The following is a 16,694-nucleotide window of genomic DNA, read 5'->3' as shown; positions in this document are numbered from 1 at the left end:
GCTGATATTGGTCTTAATCTTTGAAAAGCATCAACAACAGATCAAAACTCTGTCTCAATACGTCTGAAATACCAGACTGACATAACCATCAGCTTTTGTGTGAATGACTAATAAGCAAATGTGATCGTAAACTCAAGTTGCTTTCAAGCATGCAAGGAAGTCCGGGCATTTTCCTGAAATGATTGGAAGGGTTTGTATGTGTGCAAAAAATCTCTGAATGAGTTGTTCTGGTAAGTACCCCCCCTTCTGCTCTACCTGGATAAATCCACTAGCCTGGAGATTCCAGACATTTTCCAGTTGTTCTAAATACATCTGACTCCAGACATTTTCCAATGTTTATGTCGAAAGCGCTATAAGATGGTGAACATGGTTAATTTACCTGCTAAAGGTAGAAGATAGCTGTACTTACTCTGCAGTTAAGGAAGTTTAAATTTCTAAATGTTTTGACAGTGTTTTCCTTCCATTGTATAGGCTGCTCTCACCATAGTAGAGTAGGAGTACAAGTGTTTTACCACACAGTGTTTTTGGCCTGAACAAAACCGTGGCTGAATAGAAAACATTCCTATAAGATGGAAGACAAAAGCCCATTTTGAAGTCAGGGAGAAAATGATGTTCAAATCGCCTCTATTCTAACTGCTTTCAATAAAATGCCTCACAAATTGGTGAGGGGTTGTGGGGTTCCACATCAAAATGTCAGAATAATTGTGGCTAAGGTTTTTTTTATTGGTGGAAAAATATAGTCTGAATAGGGAGGCCACAGGGGTGGACACCCGGCGTGAAGCAGCAGTTCTCTTATTTTATGCTGAATTCCCTCAAAATAATAGAGTGGATAACATCTGGTTTGAACACTATAAAAAAATGTCTGCCATAATTTATTGTACACAGTTGGTCGACATCTTCATTCTCTTTATCATCATAACGCTCAGACACCCCATTCTGCTCCCCACCCAGGAGGTCTGGCCCTTCCACTGACCCCAGTGTACCCCCTCAGACTAAACAATGATGCTGGGTCATCTCCTCGTGGCCCAAGACAGATGGCTGGCTCCTCTTGGGGGTCGCCACCATGGCCAAGGTCACCTCCCCTGCTCTCGCTGCACCTGCACCCCAACACTCCCATCATCACAATCTTAATTCCGACCAGCACACAGCCCACCGCCAAATCACCCTCTCCTGTTAACAGGTTCCTACTGGTGTGTGCAACACCAGAATGAGGAAACATATCACCTGGAAAAAAAAGGGGCCTGCAGTACTGTTTTTCACATGAAGACACAAATTAATGACTTGATATATGTCTGTCTGCAGTCATTACTGACGAGCTGGTCTGTTTTCACTAAGTAAGACATGATGCAAGCTTGGCAAAAGCTGACAACGGAATGGAATAACAATTAAAAGGCAAAGGAATAACGTGTTAAATTATGACGATGCCGCCCTTGTATGACCCTGAATCAATTGGCACCTGTGTTGCCCTAAGAAATGCTGGGCAGCCGGCCACTGAAGAGGGGGAGCAGTATTGGCAGGAGGCTGTGATCCATGTGACAGGCTACATGTCACCGTCACTGGAGTCCCCTCCCTCATCCATTCAATACAGCAAACCATCAGATCAATGTCCACAGACAAAGTCCTCTCTCTCCCCCGCAAAACTAATTATGTGAGCATTTTACACTGCCAAGACCCTGCACGTTTTGTTTATGCAGGCCTGCAATTAGTGGAATAGTCAATAAAAGACTGGGGAAGGTACCGTGAAGGAGGAACAATGGCAGAAAGTGCGTGGCGGATTCCGGTAAAGCTGTGACTGCACGGACAGCACCAGCAGACAGAAGGCCGGGCTGAGCGTGCACGGCCGCACGCTGGAAACGTTTGGCGTCAAGAGACGGACTGTTCCTGTCAGTTCCTCACAAGTCCAACAAGGTGCCATAGACCACTCTGCAGCATCAACTTCCCAGAAGTGTGACGCTGGTGGGTCTTTATATCACTTCAGCACGCACAATTAAGCTGCTGTGAATATTTATGACGGGTTTAAAGAAATTATTCCCACTCCCCCAGGTGTCACAAAGTGGCTGTAATCAGAATTTAGTAGGAGTCTTCCTGCTCTCTGTCGATAACCTGCTTGTCTACAGAGAGCCGTAAAATCCAGAGCTCCATGCTGCATCTCAAGCGCTGGTCAAGTACCATTGAGCTTGGATAAACCAGCAGCTCAGGATCTCATTCTTCTAACGTGTGGGGCACGCTGCATAATGCATCTACGTTTTCCAAGTTTCACAAAATGATGAGCTTAAAGAAAAGATAAAGAGGAAAAAAAAATGTTTATCCATTTTGAAATACACAATCTACGGCTGTAAATTCTGTCTTAAAAATGCCATTTAACAGACATTAATCCAAAAGCTAAGATGAAGGAAGTTTTGTCGTGTGTGTGTGTGTGTGTGTGTGTGTGTGTGAATATTCGCTCAATACATTTCTGCCTGAGTGCAACACAGCAGGAGGGGGAGAGCAAAAAGATTTAGATTATACTTTTTTTTCTCCAACAGGGATATAATGATTGTTTCTGTTCACGGCAGGTCTCAGACCCGCGATCTGTCAATAGAGCTATTTGAGTCAGTCTGAAAACCGTGTGGTTGAAATCCTGCAGGCGGATTAATATTTGGGATACAGTTCTGTCATCATCTCACTCCAAATCCTCATCTTTATGTTCCGCTGAGGATATAAACACAGTTGGGTTTGATCACTGAAAACAATAACGCTCACGTATGGTGACACTAACTCGACTCTGTGGCACAGCCCATAGATCTCCGTGTTAACAGTAGCAGTCAGCGTTTTAATTTTCCTCCAGAGAGCTACCATGCCTGGGCTACCAGCTTGTAAAACCTAAAGACCTACGCAGCACAATGCTTCGTATGCAGTCTAAACCTTAATTAAATTAAAACCTTGATTTCCCTCAGCTGAGAGCTCAGCTCTCCTGGTATAATTATGCTGCTCTAATGTGTGCACTGGTGTGTTTGTTCACTGGCAGATGATCTATCCAGAAAGCATTGATCTGTGACCATCTCAGCCAAGAGCAGGCCTTACCTTTCATTTACGTCAGATCGGGAGATGCCAAACTCTACAATGCAGTGACTCTAATGAAGGTTGAGGTTACAAATATGGACGGAGACGTGGATATTAATGCTCATAGATGCTCAGCTCCATCAATTATTACAGAAAAAACTAATTGCAGTGTCAACTATATCATTTAGGTTCAATATTTTCGAAACCTACTGACTTGGAAATCCCAAATTGAAATATACTGACGACATCATCAGCTGTCCTTTGTGTTTAGTGCTACGTTCAGCCTGCAAAATTGTAGACAAAAAATAACATGCATTAAGATGACAAAACATTTTTAAAGATGATTATGTATAGTTAAAATGTAGAAGAATGATTGAACAGGCCGAACAATAAACCTGCATCAGCCCACAAAGGTATATGACTCATTCAAGTCAGACTAATGCAATATTTCCATATTTGGATGGTGTAGTTTCCAACAAAATGTTGCTATTTTCCAATAACTGAAGAAATTAAACATGAACAGTTATATCTTTAAGGTCATCCTACAAGATTTTAAATATCTGCTCCGGCTTTTTAAAAACACAAAGCTACATTGAGAATCTTTAATACTCAATTTCAACTAAACTCTGATTTTTTCCCTTCCTACACATAGTGTAAACAGTGTGACAAACTAAGTGACAAACTGACAGTGCCCTACAGGTATGCAGACAATTAGGAAAGCCTCCAAGTTTGGTTTTATTCCCTGCAGCTGTTCTGCTGAGGGCTGGAGAATGGTGGTGCCTTCTAATCAGCGACCACGTAGGGAGCTCCCATGTGTGACCGAAGGCCCCTAGACAATCTGAACTGAGTCAAGAAAAATAAGCGTTAGCCCCTCACAATCATTCCCCCTTTTTGCTCTCACTCATCTCTTAGCCTCTCTCCAATTGCTGTGTGGCAAGCCCCAGTGTTATCTACAGACAGCAGCCTGCAGGTTCAGCCAGTGTGTATAAAAAAATAAAAACAAGATCCAGTCTCAAAACTTTGGGGAGGGAGTCTTATCAAATGCCAGGTTCTTCAAATGCCTCAAATAGGTTCAGAAACATCTGAGACCAGCCACACGAATGCTTAAGACATCTGTGAGCAACTATCTCCTCAGCCATCCATCCATCTATTTATGGCCACTTTTTTAGCATCATTGAAGGTAAAAGCTCAGGAATACTGCTATACAAGTCAGGGTAGCATTAGAGGTACAACACATAAATCAAATTATTTTCTCCATCCATTAATATTTTTTCGCTTATCCAGACTTGGGTCTAGGAAGTATCCAGCCAAGTAGGGCCTTCACGGAGTCCCTCCCTCCGGCCACACTTTCCAGCTCTTCCTGGGGAATCATGGGGTGTTCCCAGCACAGCTGGGATATGAAGTCCCTCCAGGAAGTTATGGATCTACCCCCAGGTCTCCTCTCGGTTGGGCTCCCCCAATAAACCTCCAACAGAAGGCGCCCAGAAGGCTTCCTGAACAGAGGCTTGAAACATCTCATCTGTCTTCTTTTACGTGAAGGAGCGGCAGTTCTACTTAGAGGACCCCCCGATGTCTGAACTCCTTATCCCGTCTTTACAACTGAGCACCGCTTCTCTACAGAAAAATCTGATTCCGACTGTTTGAATTTGCGATCTTTTCCGGTCACTAACCAGAGCTTGTGACAATAGGTTAAAGGTTGGAGCATCAATCAATTGGTAAATCAAAAGCTTTACCTTTCGGCTCAGCTCCTTCACCCTAACGGTCCGTTAACGCCTGCATTACTGCTGATGCCGCACCGACCCGCCTGTTAAACTATTTTCTCTCTTGTCCTAAAGGGAACAGCGCTGTTTGTTTTCGCATGTGCTTTTCGCAAATTAGGTTCCCTAGAACATATCACAATAATAGTCTGCTTTTTCCCCCCTATAATTTGTTTTGGAAGGAAAACAAAGGTTTTCCCAGCTCAAACGCTTTCCTGACATCCGCAGCACAACAGAGGGAAGCCCTTCTTCCTTCCTTCCCTTATCTGAGGGGAAGACTCTCTTTATTCTGAACGCAGTGGTGAGAATCTCTCACAACATCAAAGCGTTGCACAGCATTTCTCCACCCAGAGAGCTAATGAGAGACGACCATCCTGTACGAGTGCGATTACAGCAGCTTCGTTAAGGGGGGAGCTGATACGGTGCGCTCGGCTCTGGAGCGGCTGCCTCTGGGAGCTCATCTCCTACACAGAACTCGCTTCCAGTGAAGATCAGGTCTGTCAGCAGTGAGTGACGGGGTTAAAGCATTCCTCTGATGACTCTCTCGTTTTCGGTTTGATCTTAAGGGGAAAAAGGGAGTGATTTATATCATAGAAAAAGAAATGAAAAGCAGGTTGAAAGAAGGCAGCATGTAAAATAAGTATCCTGACAGAAACTGCTGCAAATCCTCCTCAGGGTGAGAACATCTAGTGTGTACAGACGAGCAGGTTCATTGCCTTTCGAGCTTCTGCTTCCCTTCAGAAAGGGGGGGAAAAAAAACAAAGGGACTCCGTTAGTATTACCTGTCACAAAACATAAACCCAACAAATCACCAGAAACCAACTGAGAGCAGGAAACAGAAGGGGAGGGAATAAGAACAACTTGACCCTGAATTTCACTCTACACCAGTAATAAACTTACTGGTGTTGAGTTTATTTCCCACTACAGATCTCAGCAGCTACGCATCACAGCAGCCGGTCTCTGTATTTACAGCCTGGACACCCAGCACTGATATTGTTATGGATTATTCTGTAAAATTGGTCCTGGTAATTTATCGTGGTTTATGGGTAGATTAATTGCTTGACCTTTGTGGTCCTGTGTGTGTGCGTGTGTGAGAATGTGTGTGTCTGAGTGTGGAAAGGCAGGAAAAAAATTAAAAAGTGGATGTATTAATTTATACTAATCTACTAATCAAAATGATGATGAGAATATAACATGTATATAATACAGTTACTTACTTATGGGATGATAAATAACCCGATCCCACGTCACCTTTCAGATGAATCAGTGACAATAGATGTGACTCCACCTTTTGATAAACACATCACTGCCTCCTCCCCCTTCTCTTTCTTTATCTTTAAATGGGTTGAATGAATCAAGCCTTCAGCCACTTCTCCATCCTCAGCCCCTCTTACAATAGTTGCATTAGGTCTCCCATTAAAATCAGCAATATTTTATGGTAATGCCTTTTGAAAAAAAAAAAAAAAAACATGTTGCTGAGGGAGATAATTATCTCTATTATTCAGGATCTCATACCCAAGACGCACAGGGCACAGCCTCCCATTAGCTCCAGGCCGTTCTTACCCACAAGTGGAAATAATTGAAATGTGGCAGATGTTTAATTATTGCCATTTTAATACACAGTAGTAGTAGTATCATTCCAACATCGAGTACGATAATCACACATTTCACAAAGGAGGGTAATTATTCTCGGAGTAATTTAAATGTTGAACTAGTAAAATGTTCATCAAGTTCTCAATCTATCACAAAGAGGGAAAACCTGCTGCTGCAGAGCAACGATACGGATTCCAGTCCCCCGTTTATAATCCAGAGCGGATTCTGAAATGGCAGCGACACAGGAAAATGCCAACATCCAATTTTACTACAGACGGGAGCAGAAAATGCAGAATATCATATATGATGATGTACGATATGTGCAATACCATGGAAACATGATGGATCAATGGCCGGTTTTGAAAAATACTTTTCTGCAGGACACCAAAGGAAGCGTGCTGGCCTGATATGATCTGGAATTCTCTTAATAACAAGGGTAGGCACAAGGGCAGCGCTCTCAAAGGACATCTATTATTCATCTGAGGATCTCATGAATTAACAATGAGATAATCTCACCATATATGTTTTACATCAACAGGAAAAACACTTTTAGACCTTATACTGTCTTTTTCTGTATGTGCAATATTAAATAAGAGCAATATTAGTATTTGATTGAGATGGAAATAAGAAGGAAATTATTCTGAATCTGGAAAGATCAATCAAGTTGACTGTCAAAAAAATGTGAGCTTAAATTGTACAATTGAGTTTAATTGAAAGAGAAAGAACCGAGCGTGTCAGCAATACGACACAAGCATCAGTATTTCAACCAATGTGTAATATTCAACTCCTGTTTGGCCTTTTTATTAAATATGATGTGTAGATATGAACTGGATTAAAAAAGACCCTGGAGCCAGGTTAACAGTTATGATAAATACTAGCATATTGTTGGTTTTCATTGTTTCTTGGGACGAAATCTGAATATAGTGATAAATATCCTTTAAAATACATTCTCATACTTCAGTTCACCAATAAAACATTATCATCTTCATATTAATTAGCATTAAAGGGCCCCCGAAGGTGTCCATCTGTCTTTGTGCTGGGGGGGCAGATGTGTCTCACCCTTTGGTCCACCTCTCACCCTGGGAGCCTCCCTCCTTTGAAGCAGGTCTTTTAATTAAAACATTGTCCGAGCACTGTGCCATGTGCAGCAACCCCTCCTCCATTTCAGGAGCCCAGCATCAACCCGAGGAGGATGCACAGGTCCTGCCGGGACAGAGACATGATAAGAGTGGACATGATACAAGTGCTTCACTGCAGGGTGGAGCGAGGACATGGAGATACGCCCGAGGTCCAGCTGTCCCTCCCTGAGTGCCAAAGAAAACAACTCTGCACCCGGACAAAACAAACAAGGAATTTGTCGGAAAGAATAAATCAAGAAGCACAAGGAGATTAAAATCTAAATTATTACATGATATTACAACTGACCCCGACACAGATTTATGGAGAGAGTTTGTCCGCTCCTGAGCAGGCATAGGAACTACAATATCCATCAGGTTTTACTGACATTTCAAACAGAGAGCGACAGCCACGTGTGGATTCCCACTGACATGCCTTGCAGCTCTGTGCTGCTCGAGACAGAACACCCTGAATCAGGCACAGAAACACCTTAAGTGCACATCTGCATGCTGGTAGGTGCCAATGTCTATAACAAGCTATATATGTAGTTAGAATATTACATTATCATTATGATGAATTATTAATTATTATTATGTTACTAGAGCAGTGCAGCCCTTCCAAGCATGTTTGGACTGGGCTGCTTGCTCGGCCTGTGGCGATGCTCATTGCAGCTTTGGTTCTGAAACTGGAGAAGTGACCTGCAGTAATTGAGCCTCAGCAAACAAATATCGGCTGCAGGACTGAGTCCACAGAACCGTGAAGCTGCTCCTCTGCTGCTGCACAAAGAGCTGCTCTCCTGCTTATTCCAAATACGGCAAAGCTCCACTCAGCACAAAGAACCCCACACTGGAGGATCAGTTGTCCTTTCCAATGTAGTGAATGCACTAATTACCAAGTCATTTGCGATGATGAGTCCGAGCCACGGCTGCAAGAGAACGCTAATCACCTGTTTATATAAAGTTTATCAATAATTAAGTTATTGTGTCTCCAAATTGCCCCAAATTGGTGATGTGATGAGGATTTCTGAAGTTAAGAGTCAGACAGAGAGAGATTTCCAGACTCATTCGATGGATCAAGGCAGTATTAGAAAGGTCCAAGTCAGTTCCAGCATCTACTCCGGATCAGAACATGTCACAACCAGGACTTATAAATTTGAGCCTCAGTTACAACAGACAGGATTCTCTAGGTGACAGAATAAACAGTCGTTTTCCTTGGGCCGACCACCCCAGTTTTCACAAAAATTATACACATGGAAATGCAGTACAAAAGAGGGGACAGGTCTCACTTATCATCTACCAATACTTGAATTGATTGGTTTGTAGACAGGGGTGAAAATTAATGACCCAGTTGATTTCATTAACCCTGTTGCCTCATTAATATCATTATGCTATTACTACCAGCATCACTAACTTCAGGCACAGTCCTTGACGCGACTTTGAATGGGTGAGCGTAACCATTTACACACACAAACTGTCTGTCAAACAAACAAGAGGTAATAAAGACGAACAGTAATCTGCATAAAATTGCACAACTGCAAATTGTGCAAATAACCCGGCACGTTCGTGTAGGTGTATCACATATGGGAGAAGATTTGTGAGCAGGTTTTTCCCGGGAGGATGCAATTACGCACCAATTTACATCCAGTCTACTTTTTATGCGGAGTTTCTCTTTAGCAAAGTGCACTTGGGTTGAAATGAAGCATGCCGATGGTCTCTGTTTATGAACACTATCAAAACACATCGGAATTGTCTGCCATATGCTGCACCGTGCTCAGGTTGCCCATCGATGACTTCGGATTGGAGCGAATACATCCCTTGTGTTCTTATTTGATTTGGGCATCCACTCCGAGTCCACTTAGCTTCCACAGATTACTTCTAATTGGGGTTCCTTTTTCCTGTCAGGATGGCTGGCACATAGGTGGAGCATCTCTCGTGTCTTGTCGACGAGACGATTAACTAGTTTGGTTAACTCGCAGACACGGTACCTCGCTTAACACCACGGCCCTTGGAATTACTTTGCAGTAATGATTCTTCAGACGGGTAACTGAAGAGCAAGGGTAAACCTCCCAAAGTGGTAATATGTCTACAAACACCATTTAACAATGCCTGATGAATATTCAGAGTTCCCTTGCCCGGGCAGGGAATCCCTATCAGCCATTTTACAAAGTATCGCACATAATTATGCCACCTCTAAAATGGAGATCTAACGCCCAGTCTTGTCTGATGCCCCCCAGCTTTTAATTAACCAAATTACTGCAAAGTTCTCCCCCCATTGATTACTGCTATGGGGATTGATTATTTCCATGCACACACCCATCCACCATTGCTGCAGGTGTTAAAACTAGTTTTAATTAGAAGTGTTTGAATTGAGGGAAATTTTACTTTTAACAAAACCTTTACTCCGGTAATATATAGACACTGAGCATCTCTGGTTTCATTCTACTGCTTGACCTCATTTGCAAATGAAACCTATTAGAGTTGTTGCAAGCGGGGGTATGAATGTCCTCCAAGTGCAGATAGAGGACAGAAGCCTGTGTATAACCACAGTCTAAGCCCATGATCACAGTGGGATGACACACCGGACCACAGCACATCCAAAGATTACCACTTTATGACCACAACCATGGGGAGCAAAGCACATTTACCCGCCCCTGACACTGAACGTAACAAAAATAGCAGACAGTGTTTTGCCTCCCAGTGCAGAGGGAGCTTTGCAGCATGCGGTGTGAACATGATCATTCAGCAGCGCTCCGACTGAATCACCTAGTTTCAGGCTCGCCGTAAGGTCAAACTCTGCATAAGTACAAACACTATGTACACGACATGGTTGTAATTCCAAGCAGGGATTTGCCTCCATTTACTTACAAGTGTTCACATCATCATACAATGTGAGACGATGCCTGATGCGTTCTTCTAGCGGGCTGCAGGGCTTGTGTTCTCTGAATTACCGTGACCTAATAACCACGAGGAGAAGCCGATTTCAAGACGAGCCCAAATAACAATTCAAAACTTGTATGCAAATTTGAATGCATACACATGTGCAGACACATGCAAATTGTTTCCCCGAGAGTAAAACTCCCATGCACTGTGAACAGACTGACTTTAGTCTCGCCTTAGAGGACGAATCAGCTGGTGGCACATCTGTCCAGTTGCTTTCTGACCATTTTATTGTCATCCAAGGGAGCAAATGTTGCAGCTGTATGCATATGGCCCCTTCGGTGACATTCAGAAGAAGGGGCGGTTTGCTGTCTCTCCACCACATTGACATTCAACTACATGAGGTCCATGTTATAATGGGGTCTTTTTTTCCTCCCCTCTCGGGCCTCCCCCGTCTTCCTCCTCTTTGGCGCTGGGAGAAATGGTGCAGTCTGCGGCTGCCACAGCCCTGCTGTCAGACTGTTATAGCAGCATCCCTCTCTCCCCTCTCTCAGCCCATAGGGTACAGCTGACAACACATGATCCTCAGTGCCACACAGCCAGCTAGTGCACCGCAAGAGAGCCCTCAGCTAGTGCTGACATATTCCAGGGCCTATTTCAACAGATGGAGTTTTTACAGGTACCGTTTGGGGTAAAATACCTCGCTTGAGGGTACGGCATCTGGTCCATCACATATTGGATGATGTACCCCGCCTACCCCCTCTCCACCGCACATCATCAACCCTCTCGCCCTTTGCTGCCTTTCTCCTCCTGCATTATATAGTGGATTGGTACTGTCCATCAGAACAAATACAACACCCTTGTAAGAAAAAAAAACAATTCACGGCTCAATTGTGTTGATTCATTTCTAATAAAGTTATGGTCCATAATTTAAACCGATATAATCCACTTAACATCTCAAGCGTTGCATCAACATATAGAATTCTGTTCCACTATGGGGTTTTTTCTCCTCTGCTTGGGTAAGGTCTGAGATGACAGTATTAAATCTAATCTCCTCAGCAACCTGAGCCTCGTGGTCCACTCCGAGTCTCCATCACTCAAGCTGCGCTCAATAACCTTGGACTCATATTTCTCTGCCAGTGATTTAATGACTTGCAAGATTACATTGCGGTTGGTTGAGCCTGTGTTGATGTTGATATCTCTACTCTTTACTGTCCTGTGTCCTGTCAGTCCACTCCTGTTATATATCATGACTTATGCCATGACACACGAGAAATGCCCAATCGGCCATTCATCTCCCCGTTAAATAATACGTGCCAGGCCGGGTCTGGATCAGAGGAGCAAGGTGAACGATGAGGTTTTGAAAAGTGCATCGGATGAATTACAGCCATCGAGGAGTTCCTCTGAACTTGTGCCGCTGAGCGCCTTGCTGGGGCCTGACAGGCTGTAAAAACGAAAATTTACACATGCAAGACAGTTACTCTCGTTAGATTAGCGAGCTGCTTAATCCTGCGAAGTGGAATTTATGTCTTTTATAACAGAATGCCAAGAAAATACCGTCATGTTATGTGGAATCAAATGCAAATCCTGAGCTAAAGTTTCAGAAGGCTCAGGAAGAGGACGAGACAAGAAGCAGACTCATTGATGTCGCTTAGCTACCTCCCCACACGCCTTTGTTTCATATGTCACAGAAAAGTCTAAATCTGCGGTTCGCCGCATTAAAACGAAATCGCAGAGAGGGAGAAAAATCAATATTTGAATAGTCTTGGTCTGTGCATCTTAAGTAGTCAATGAGAGAAAAAGCATACATATTCTACTATGTCTGAATTATTAAAAGGTCCCATATTTTAGAAAGGGAGATTTCCATGTATTTCCCGATTATAAAGCAGGTCTAGGATCCATAAAATACTGTGAAAGTATTGAAAAAATCCAATACAGGAAGAAATACGCACAGCACTTGAAAATGTGCCTTGAAATAAGAAATCAGCTCTATAGCTGTGTGCGGCCCAACCATTACCTTTTAGTGTTTACATGAAATCTGCTTTACTGCAGATATTCGATCTCTTCTTCTTCTTGTTTTGTTCAGCCTCACCAACCACCTCCCAAGCTTGTAATACTTAATGCTACTGATCAACGTTGTTTTATTGAGTTAAACTTTGAATAAACAAATTGTGATTATTACAGCTGTGTGTGGACTCTGGTAAGTCACTTACCCACAGTTAAGGAATAATGTTGTTCACCTGGACTCAGAGCTGCTCGTCTGCTTGTCCAGGAAATTACTTTTCGTGTATGTATCCCTCACGCCGCCGTGGGTAGGCGTGTCTTCCATGCAATCAGAAAAGTCAGGCAATCTGACAAGTTCTTGGTAGAGATCTAGAGAGAAGCATGAGAGAAGAGATGTCAAACTACAATAGGAGGGTTTTTGGGAACCACAAATATTTTCTATTCACTCCAAACCACAGGACGGATTGCTACAAAGTTTGCTGGATGGTTTCAGTATAAATCAGGGAAAAACCCATCAAATTTTCTAGGGGATCCCCATTTCTTTCTAATTTATTTAGCATTGCAAGAGCATTTTTCACGATTTTCAGTGATAAAGATAAGATAGTCCCACAATGAGGAGATTTCTCAAAGAATAGTTCATGAAGATTTATGAGAAACAGACATGTTAAGGGGACTGATATATATGCAGTTTTGATGTAGATCCAAATAAAGTTCTGTATTTTAAATTCAATTTTGGTTTCACGAGGGGATTGTTGGGCCTTGGCGGAGGTATTTGCCCCTCAGAGTACCATTCGCGTTTGTTATCAAATTTAAATAAACGTTAATTTCTACGACCAAAGGCTTTGAATTCAAGGGCACTATTTTACATGAGTTGAATGAAGAATGAACATATTTAAAAACAAAGCAGCTCAACACCTTACTTTAAACGCCAGTTATAATGGAAGCATTTCCTCCACTTAATATCCTCGGTGACTATTTATTTACTCATACTAATTGTCATTCAGTCCACGCCACTCCTTCATAGTTATTACTACATACTCCACATTGTCATTCATTGATTCAGGGAAAATATGTTGCAGCAGTCAAAAAAACATGAAAACATACATATACATTAATAGTGTATGCATGCAATGATACAGATTCACGGATTTGCACTGCTTCATGCTGTGTCTGAGCATTTTGATGAGCCCACAATGCTGCAAAAACTCTTTTGTAAAGACGGGGTTGTGTGGCAGTGATGCGAGTGTGGAGGGAAATAATTGTCACCATCAGAGCCACTGCAACTCATTGAGATTCAGTCATTCTATTCTTTCATTTAAAATGCATCTGATTTTCTATTCATTTAAAGACAGACTTATAGCAAATAGTATAAGAATATGTCTCTTAAAAAGGATTTTTATTTTTTAGAGAACATTTATGAATAGGGCTATGATATCCTGATGTTTGAACTGTCAGTGTGAATTACATTTTGCAGACAGGATGAAAAGAAGAAGGAAGACAGGATCAGACTGAGTCGCTCAAATCCCTTATTAGAAGTCTGGGTGCGTCCTAAAGATACTCATGGTGTTCGCCAACTAAGAAGATCTTCATATTACAGCAAAATGGTCTTTTATTCCTTTGTCAAATCTCACAAACGACCACAGCGAGATGAACACTGAAATGACCGCAAGACAATCAAGGCAGACAAATGGCCAGTAATTCAATCACTGGTCCAGGACATGTCATGTCAGCCAGTCTATTGGCTTTGACAGGCTGCACGAGGTGCTGGCAGACTCATATTGACCCAGGGCTCACAAAGTGCTGAGGCGTCATTGTGTAAATCAGGAGGAGACTGGTCTCCCTCACGATCCTAAAAATTCAAAAAGAGAAGAGCTCAGTGGAGCGAGTCATTTAAATAAATTGATTTTATTATAACTGGTGCCATATAAACATCCAGCTGAATATATTTATTCCTGATGGTCATTCTTTTTGACGGTCACTGGTAACTGAGAAATGTTGTCTCAATAAAATGAAAGAATAAAGAAAACAATCTGCACAATGACAAACATTCCTCCGATGCCAGAAGGAAAATTAAAATTAAAAATTAACATAATTTCCTGGTTTCCCGGGCAACCAATGTCAGAGGTCTAATTTATCCGAAACAAAAGCCAAAAGCTGCCGTGGATTTTGAGGCAGACAAATCCCTGTACATACAATATTAAGAGGAAAGATTAGTTTGCAAATATGAGCGACATGGAGGCACTGGTGGAAACTAACATCCCACATCTTCAGTTCCCATTCCCCTCACAGCTTGGATGCAGGCACAGCCACGCCACATCCAGATGCCATTCATTAAATAATTAACGTCCGGCTGAGATGACTTTGATTTAATTGATCCGGGCGAGCCTAGTGCCGGAAAGAAATTGATGGACCGCGATGTTTGGATTCGCCTCAGAACTGCGAGAGAAGCACTGGGTCCGCAGGATTTATTGAACACATTAGAGCAGGAAGCAGGGACAAAAAACTCTCCAGCCGATGACAAATACCATTACAAAACAAAAACCACAGTTTGTGTTTAGGTGGTTATTCAGACGCAGTGATGGACAGAGTAAACACAGATGATTAACGCCCACGTTCATCTGCACCGATGTGGATAAACACGCGGCCGCTTTCACGCAATTAATTTTGTTGTCGTCTGAGCCCTACTGGTAATTAAAACGTGTTTTGTCCAAATTCTTCTTCTTTCCTGGGGCACAGCTGAGTCTGATAAACACAGAGGCCCAAAAGGGATGTTCAGCTGACACTAGTGTGTGACTATGTGGGGGTATGTGAGGGAGGAGGAGCCAAATCATGAACGCTTAATCTGCTTTCTTTCCTTTGTTTAAAAAGACAATTATAAAAGCCCGGCTAGGATAAGGTAGGATGGAAACTAACAAAGAGATTCAGAGGCGACAGACTGCACAAGAAGTGAGGGCACAGGAGGACGGGCGGAGGTATGGTGTCGATACCTGTGCCACGACACCTCCACCGCACAGCTTGTGTGAGGTGTTGGCAGCCTCGGGGGTTTGGACCGTCTTCCACCTTACTGTACCTGATATTATTCCACCCCCCATTGCCTGTAGAGTAACACACACACACACCGTGCACCGGAACATGGGCAAACAAGGACACACAAAGAACAGAGAGGTGGAAGGGGGTGGAGACACATGCAAGGCGAGCAAAGGACGGCACGGCATGAAAAAAAAAAGAAAAAAGAAGCTGCTGGTGCTGCTGCTTGTGTAAATTGGCTGATGCTACCTCCTCTTTGCCAGATTAACTCCACAGGGCAGGGAAGAAGAAGGAAGGAGGGGCTGGGTTCAGTGCCTTCATCAAAGGGCCTTTATTCCCCCACTCCTCTTCTTTCTCTGTGTGAGTGAGTGCCAACTCCAAAGTGGGCAACCCAGTCTGTGATAGCATGTCATCAAGTAAAAGCTACAGTGTCTACGCTGGAAAACACAACGCTCCGAAATAACAAGGTTCGACCAAAGTCTGGCATACGCAGAGAATTAAGAGTAAAGTAAAGGATAAATCAGAAGACAGTGGTCACCTGTGTTGAAATGAGGAATGTGGAGCATCTTATTGAGTTATATTTAAGTATCGGTTTCACAAATAACAAAATAACAAAACACTATCTATTGGCTCATCAGCACATTCACAACAGGGCGTTAAAAGGTTGTACAGAATACTGTCTATTCTGAATAAGAACCACACAGGCAAGGAAGAGGAAACGTTTGGAAGTGGTCGCCTTCAATCTCCATGATATTCAAAGGGATTTCGTAGTTTCACAAGAAACAATGACATTGGTAATATAGATTCAGAATCCAGAAAGCGGAGGGAGTGGATCTGGGAAGAGCATAAGTTCTCCTTGCTGCTAATTCCCTCAAATAAATTCTTTAGTCTCGTAAAAAATTACATTTACTTTCATACTAAGATATTTCATATATGATATAATGATTTTTCATTAAACTATGACTTATTCTGTGTTTCTCATACTATTACCATTTTATACTCAATATATTACATTATTCTTGAAACTTGTGAAACACGCATAGATCATTCACAATTTCAAAATCCGGTGCAGCCACAACAGGCTACATCATTTTGTAAGGAAGTCAACAGTGTGGATGTGATTAAAGCAAATGCAGAGCACAGGAATAATGATGACTGATATGCATCATCTTGCTGCCTTATTCTAATTCCTGCTCCTGCGCTTGGGTGCGCTGGTACCAGGCCCTACAGCCAGGATGTTTTAATCTCTTGTGCTTGGCCCCGAGGCCATGAGGCCGAC

At 42.7% G+C, this 16,694-nt stretch overlaps 1 long non-coding RNA gene across 1 annotated transcript in view; it reads right to left on the bottom strand.

Moving 5' to 3' along the window:
• Positions 1-12,753, bottom strand: part of LOC133961646 (uncharacterized) — a 48,642-nt gene extending 35,889 nt beyond the window's left edge. The window contains exon 1 of the long non-coding RNA XR_009922033.1: positions 12,598-12,753. This is a non-coding gene — a long non-coding RNA (uncharacterized LOC133961646). The remainder of the gene's footprint in view (positions 1-12,597) is intronic.
• Positions 12,754-16,694: the final 3,941 nt, after the last annotated feature.

This window comes from Platichthys flesus, chromosome 10 (genome assembly GCF_949316205.1).
Source record: "Platichthys flesus chromosome 10, fPlaFle2.1, whole genome shotgun sequence".
Taxonomy (NCBI): domain Eukaryota; kingdom Metazoa; phylum Chordata; class Actinopteri; order Pleuronectiformes; family Pleuronectidae; genus Platichthys; species Platichthys flesus.
The sequence above is the reverse complement of the archived record's forward strand: the minus strand, read 5'-3'. Positions and strand labels throughout refer to the sequence as shown.